The sequence below is a fragment of the Saccostrea cucullata genome, unplaced genomic scaffold (genome assembly GCF_032062105.1).
Source record: "Saccostrea cucullata isolate Sc308-1 unplaced genomic scaffold, CSIRO_AGI_Scuc_v1 ctg6236, whole genome shotgun sequence".
NCBI lineage: Eukaryota > Metazoa > Mollusca > Bivalvia > Ostreida > Ostreidae > Saccostrea > Saccostrea cuccullata.
This window is the reverse complement of record NW_026931219.1, coordinates 37,858-45,671: the sequence shown is the minus strand read 5'-3', so window position 1 is coordinate 45,671 and position 7,814 is coordinate 37,858. Positions and strand designations below refer to the sequence as shown.

Genomic DNA, 7,814 nt, shown 5'->3' with positions numbered 1-7,814 from the left:
AAACCGACTTAATTTTAACGCCTTTTTGAAAAATCTGATTTTAATTATTATTTACTTCTTATTGTGGTCAAGATAATCTTGAAATCAATTCATTGAAAATAAACATTTTTTTTTTTTACAAAGAAATAAACATTTCTCAATGCTTACATAACTAGTTAGTCGACAAATATACATGGACACGGCATGATTTTCGAGAGTTTTGATTATCTGTGTTTATCTCTTGAGCCTATTTGTAATTAATTAATTTTAAACATAAGAATAAAATTTGTAATTATAATTTAAGTCATTCCATGCTGCCATTTTTGTTCAATCATATCGCCCTTTCTGCATATCATGATATTCAATTCAATCAAATTATACGACCCACACACATACATGTACATCGTCTAATATACCAATCCGTTTTTTTTTATCGGAGAATTACCTTAGAAATAATTATTTTAAATCTAAAATATTAAGTCTTGCTTATAATTAGTTACAGAAATATCATTTTCCGGTTTTTTTCTTCAAAGTCTATGAAGTAATATTGATAATTCTTTGAAATTTAGAAGTATTAAGCATATTTTAAAAGTGGAAAAAATATTATTAAACAATAGATACTCAACTATTTACTAAGAAAGTAGTTTAGTGCATTGGTATCTAGCATGTAACATTTACAAATTACAATGACGCATGTTTTAAAACGCCCAATTTGATTGGTCAAAAAATGTTAGCAAATCTATGGTTGGTCAACATGGTCAAGAGGGAAAACCCAAAAACCTCCTAGAACTTTAATTTGAAGTGAACTCACTCTGAGGTACACCCCAAAAATGCCCAAGGAAAAGGTGTCTAGTCCAACCAGAGAGCACCCTAATCCCTGATCATTTAATTTCTATGCTTCTTGTATAGGAATGGGAACTCAATAGTATTACAAACTTTTACTTTGAGAATAATATTGATAAATTTCTGTATAAAAATGCTTTTACAACATGTATTTAAGATTTGTTCCTACTTTTAAAAAAATTCCAATACATTCTGAATTTAATTTATAATTTTTTTTGTTAGAATGTTCAAGGCAACCAGAAGCTTGAGTCCATCCTGAACATAGAGACAACACAGATATTAGCCAAGCTAGATATTGCTAGAGGATAAGTCAATGCAATTCAGCAAGGACTAGTGATGGATATGTTCCAGGTTCCACAGCTAGGAGAATGTCAGGAAGAAAAGCCTCATCATTAAAAGTGTTACAGGTGAATTATTTAGGAATTTAAAAAAAAAATAAATAGGATAGATAAAGATTCACCAGGGAATGAATTTTTTGTTGGTTCATGATCACATCTATTGAGAAGCCAAAGGCAAAAGTATTGCATGCAGTAAATATTGTTTGGATGTAATCACACTTATATCATTGTATATAAATAACCTTTATCCGTATTGATAAATATTTTGAATTTATTTCAGATAATATAAATCTAAATTCATTACTTTGTCAAATTATATTTTCGTTTCCAATGTCTTTGTTCAAGAGACAATTACAAATAGTCAAATGAATGCACTTTATTTCTCCATCAATATACTGGTTCATTGATAGGCGCTGCTAAAAAAAAATCACGTGCAGGGCGGAACAAATATAGAGACAAGAAGCAGGGCTTGTAGCATGTTTATTGGCGGAATCAATTCTTTGTAAATATAAAGAATAACTGTCATTTTCAATTTCATGACAATGATCAATCGATCTGCTTGCATGATAACTTTATGCATAAATGCCTTCTGCATTTATGCAAATTATCACGCCAACCAATTGATTGATCACATCATGAAATCGAAAAATAAGACAGTTATTCCTTAAATAACATTTTTATTCATTTATTTAATACATGTTGTATGAATTTTGCCAGCATCTTCAGATGGTGAAATGTCAAGCAAAAAGTGCATTCCAAGCCCTCAAGAAGTTGTGTCAAGCCCTAGTCGTGAAGGCATTCCAGATCTAAAGAATAGAAATGGACCTATATGTATGGTTTTATTGATGAAATTATGCCATGCCCCAGTGACAAAGGTGAACCAGTTTCTAAAAATGGAGATGAAGCTTGACCCTGGAAAGAAAGCATGTCTGTCTCTAATGATAGAGATGTGACTTTATCCAGGGATTGAGATCTGCAAGTTCTAAATGAAGGAGATTTGCCAGGTGCTGATATTACTGATATCCTACATGTGGGTCCCATCTGCTCAAGGTTCCAATAGTGAAAAATCTTGGTTAGGAATGAAGTGTCATCAGGTATTGCTTCTATCAAGAATCTTCTTTCTTTAGAATTAATAAGATTAAAGCTTAAATTATTAGGGCCCGCAAGGATTTGCGGGTGCCCTGTAGTAATCACTCTGTCTGTCCGTCTGTCTTCTTCTGTCCACAAATTTTCTGTTTTTTCCTAATAACTTTTTTTATGGTAGCCCAATTAAGTTCACATAGGAAATTTTTTTAAAAATCTTCTTCTCAAGAACCACTGGGCTGGGAAAGATGAAACTCATGTGAAATTATCCTCAGGTAGTGTCGATTCAAGTTTGTTCAAATCATGACCCCCGGGATAGGGTGTGGCCAAAATGGCTGATCAAAGTTATATATAGGAATTTAAAGTTAAAATATTTAAAAATTTCTTTTCAAGAACCACAGGGCCAGGAAAGATGAAACTCGTGTGAAATCATCCTCAGGTAGTGTCGATTCAAGTTTGTTTAAATTATGACCCCAGGGGTAGGGTAGGGCCAAAATGGCTGATCAAAGTTTTACATAGGACTAGATAGGGAAATCTTTTAAAATCGTCTTCTCAAGTACTTCAAAGCCATGATTAGTGATATTTATGTTGAAACATCCTTAGGTAGTGTAGAATTAAATTTGTTCAAACCATTATAACGCCTAAGGGTAGGGTGGGGCCACAATGGTGAATCAAAGTTTTACATAGAAAAATAAAGAGAGAAATCCCAAGAATAGAAAAGCTATGTTTAGTCATATTGACATGTAAGCATCCTCATGTATTTAGGATTTAAATTTATTCAAATCATGGCCCTTTGGGGCAAGAAGGGAAACAATGGGGAATCAAATTCAAATTATTATGAAGTTATACATAGAAAGAAAGTGTTTTTAAAAAATCTTTTTATCAAGAACAGTAAAGTCATATGCTGTGTTTATATGAAGGCATTGTCAAGTAGTATTAATTCAAGCCCCCCTCCCCACTTTTCACTTTTCCTGATCTGATTTGTGCTTTTTCCTAGCCGATTTGCTCAGGTGAGCGATGTTGCCCCTGGGCCTCTTGTTTGAATTACTGGGATCAAAGCTGTTGATTATTGCTCAAAAGTTTATCATATACTTACACATTTTATTCTGGTTGAAATGTTTGTAATTTTACAATTAAGTTGCAATTTTTTCAGAGGCACTAAAGGAAACTGATGGCATTGTTTTTGAGAATAAGAGTGAGGAGGAGATAGATGACAGTCAAGACAATCAGGATGTCCATATTGTCACTCCAGGTACTGTATACACACTGCATTACCCATTTTAAGCAATAAGTTTCTTAACTTGAAATTATATGCAGAAACCCAGCATGGCCAGCCAGTCTACATGCATGGAAAATTTTCTAAAGACTTGATATTGAGTATTACCAGTAGAGCTTCAGTCTAAAATGCAAACAGGTGGTTCTATTCAAGGATAGGCCAGAGTATAGTTCAGACAGAAGTTATTTGCATTGATTGAACTACTGTAGATCACTAAATTTTCGCGACACCTTATTTTTGCGAGAAAGTCATTGACTCTTGATTAGCGAGACAAAATTTTCGCGAATTGTGGTTATTGCTCTATATAATCTTAAGGAATACTATTATACGCGAGAATTAAATTTTCACGAGCACACTGTCTCGCGTAAGTACGCGAAAATAAAGTTCTCGCGAATAAAAAGTGATTTACAGTATACCAATTTCAGTCATAACATTTCACAAATATGTCTTCTGAATGTAGATGGAGGAGCTAGCTGAGATTAAATTCCTAATCAACAAAATATTTTACTGGATGTGAATTTATATAGCAAAGCTTTCAAGTACACAGACCATTCAAATAAAGAAAGTACCTATGTATCACAAATATACTTATTGGCTAGTAAACAATCATTCTCCTGCCAGATTATATTTCAGATGAAAAAAATTGCTTTAACTCTTAGAGCTATTTTTATTATTATTATTTTTTTTTTGTACAGACCATACCACCAACCAAGGAAAATTATATTTTGAAAATATCATTTTAGGGAAGAAGAAGTCATTTCTGATCCTAGATCTACTTTGGAAGATTCTACATGCAAGTGACAAGAGATACAAAAAAATCCCAAGGACATCATGAGAAATGAATTTAATCAACAGACATTGCGGAAAAAATTTTCTAAAAAATTGTAATAGGACCTTAGAGAAGTGTAAAACACCAAGGATATAATCTTGTTAAAAAACAGAGAAAATCTATATTAACATTCTACTTTCAATTGATATACTTTGAGAAATATGATAAACACTGTGTTTTAAAGCCACAGTAATGGAGGACATTGAATTCTTTGCAGCAGTTTTATCATTAGGCCATTCCAATTTTTTTCTGTTTTTAGTGTCTGTGGATGGATTGGTTTTGAGGTCATGCAATCAAGAACAAACACAAAATGAAATTGACAAATACAAATCTTTGACAAGCAATTTACTCTTCTGGGATCAGCATCTCTCTTTTTTGAAAGTGATGTGCTCAAGTTTTTTTTTTTTTTTTTTTTTTTTTTTTTGTTTCATTAAACTAGTAGTAGTAGTAGTTTAATTTAGCTATAATATGAGGAAAATTCTCAAATGATGCTAAAGGAGTTCTAGAACTTTGCGTAAAATGTTGTTTTTTCCCCTTTTGTTTTGTAATTTTTTTTTTGGAAGGAAAGAAATGTTTTGAAATTTAGGTTGGATGCTAAACAAAGAAAAAAACTTGGAATGGCCTCATATAACCTACATGGACTAAACTGGCATAAATGAAGAGTGCTTAAGAAGCTGTGCATGATGTATGTAGGAAATGATTTTGAAGTATTAAATATTTTATGCAAAAGGAAATTTTCTCAATTTAGTTAATTTTTGCAAAAAAATATTGCTGTACTTTTCTTATGTGAATTGAATATAAAGAGTTGGGTTTGATGCATAAATAGTCCTGTTCTTATACTAGTTCTTTGAGAATCACCCCCTGTCCCATTTCTAACATCAAAGTAAAGTATGGAGTATTTCTATTTCCTTTAACAAAGATTTTTTATAGAGTCCTGAGATTGGAAGTTAAACAAGATTTCAAATTTCTTGAAATATTAAAAATGCAAAGGAAGGAATTTTCAGGATATGGGAGAATTCAAATGGGACATTGAGACTTGGTCAGTTAATTGGTATATATATGGAGGGCCATTTTATGGATAAAGTGAACCTAGCTCTTTTCACCATTTCAATAGATTACACAGTCACCAAGTATCAAAATGATAAACTGATGCATTGGTTACCAAAACTGAGTACTTTTGATTTCTCACAATTCACAGGGCCAAAAAAAGCTTTCAGTGAATCTTGCTCTTTATTACATTTATGTCTGTAAACTTTTACCATGTGCAAACGACCTTTGTTTCTAGAAATGCCATTGTCTTCTGTAAGTCCCCAAACTTTTAACATGTGTATAAGGTCCTCAGTCTCTATAAATACCTGTATATCATGTGTACCGTATATACTCGCCTATAAGTCGGTCCGCCTATAAGTCGGTTGTATTTAATAAGCTTTCATTTCAGATGGACTGATCTCATATAAAACCTTACTTTTGATAGCTCGCCTATAAGTCGGACAATGAGTTTTAGACCAGAGATTAACTCCCAAAAATCCGACTTATAGGCGAGCATATACGGTAAGTCCCCTAACTTTTAACATGTGTATAAGGTCCTCAGTCTCTATAAATACCTGTATATCATGTGTAAGTCCCCTAACTTTTAACATGTGTATAAGGTCCTCAGTCTCTATAAATACCTATATCATGTGTAAGTCCCCAAACTTTTAACATGTGTATAAGGTCCTCAGTTTCTATAAATGCCTGCATCATGTGTAAGTCCCCCTAACTTTTAACATGTATATAAGGTCCTCAGTTTCTATAAATGCCTGTATCATGTATAAGTCCCCTAACTTTTAACATGTGTATAAGGTCCTCAGTCTCTATAAATGTTCTTATCTTATGCAAGTCCCCAAACATTAAGTATGTGTATAAGGTCTCAGTTTCTATAAATACCTGTATCATGTGTAAGTCCCCTAACTTTTAACATGTATATAAGGTCCTCAGTCTCTATAAATACCTGTATCATGTGTAAGTCCCCTAACTTTTAACATGTTTATAAGGTCCTCAGTCTCTATAAATACCTGTATCATGTGTAAGTCCCCTAACTTTTAACATGTGTATAAGGTCCTCAGTTTCTATAAATGCCTGCATCATGTGTAAGTCCCCAAACTTTTAACATGTGTATAAGGTCCTCAGTTTCTTTAAATTCCTGTATCATGTGTAAGTCCCCAAACTTTTAACATGTGTATAAGGTCCTCAGTCTCTATAAATGCCTGCATCATGTGTAAGTCCCCTAACTTTTAACATGTGTATAAGGTCCTCAGTCTCTATAAATACCTGTATCATGTGTAAGTCCCCTAACTTTTAACATGTGTATAAGGTCCTCAGTCTCTATAAATACCTATATCATGTGTAAGTCCCCTAACTTTTAACATGTGTATAAGGTCCTCAGTCTCTATAAATACCTGTATCATGTGTAAGTCCCAAAGGAATGGATTAAAAATGAATAATAGATTTTCAACAAAACATGGGGTGATGTTGAGAAGTAGAACCATGCCTATTTTTCACTGGCTTGATCTTCAATTACGAAGTGCACTACTCAGATTATTACACTGACCGTATCGTTCAAGGACTTACCGCATGCTTTTCATAGGCGAATATAATATTTGTGATAAGGGGGGTGGGGTGGATAACTTCGTTCAGGCAGTGGGTCTTAGGAACGAAGTCCGCGGAAGCTCCTGGCTTTTTGTGTAAAACCAGGTACAAAAAAGGGGAATGGATTACTTATGTACACTATGATATTTCACTTGAAAGAAAAAAAAGAACAAACAAGACCAGATTTGAAAAATAGCATTTGAACATCCACAAGATTTCACAAAAACAGTCATAAAATTACCATTTATTAATTATAAAAAACCAACGTATTGTACTATTAATATTAGTCATATGTCACTTTGATACTTTGAATTTTTTTTTTTTTGGGGGGGGGGTACGACCTCCACACCCCCTTTAATCCGCCATTACTTTTATAAATCGTAATATTATTATAAATATTATCTACAACCTTGTTTATTAAAATACTGAATACAATAAATTATGTTACAGATATGAGTACCACTTTTGGATAAACATTACGCTGAACTATAATTTTTTGAAAAATGCGCAGATTCACAAATATCTGTAGTTTACGACTAAACAATTTATCCGTGCTAAACGAGGGATGATTTGAATGCCCTTTGATGTCTTTATTTAATAATATTTATGAAATTAAAATCAAAATAAAATTCGTTTGCTTGAACACAGAACTTGTTTAAGAGAACTTTGAATTTTTCAAAATGTTTTCATTCATATCACATAATCAGAAAATATTGTTCATCAAGATTAGTATATGCTTGAACCGATACAAATGAGGATTTTTTCCTTTATTTTAATTTATTTTTTGCTGTTTTGGTAGTAATGGCAAGTTGTAAAATTGAAGAAACTTACATATGTG

The 7,814-nt window shown here is 32.6% G+C and overlaps 1 long non-coding RNA gene across 1 annotated transcript; it reads left to right on the top strand.

Moving 5' to 3' along the window:
- The first annotated feature begins 731 nt into the window (after positions 1 to 731).
- LOC134231853 (uncharacterized) lies at positions 732 to 5,082 on the top strand. The gene is made up of 4 exons (XR_009984641.1): positions 732 to 1,229; positions 1,878 to 2,254; positions 3,397 to 3,495; positions 4,263 to 5,082. It is a non-coding gene; the product is annotated as an uncharacterized LOC134231853 (long non-coding RNA).
- Positions 5,083 to 7,814: the final 2,732 nt, after the last annotated feature.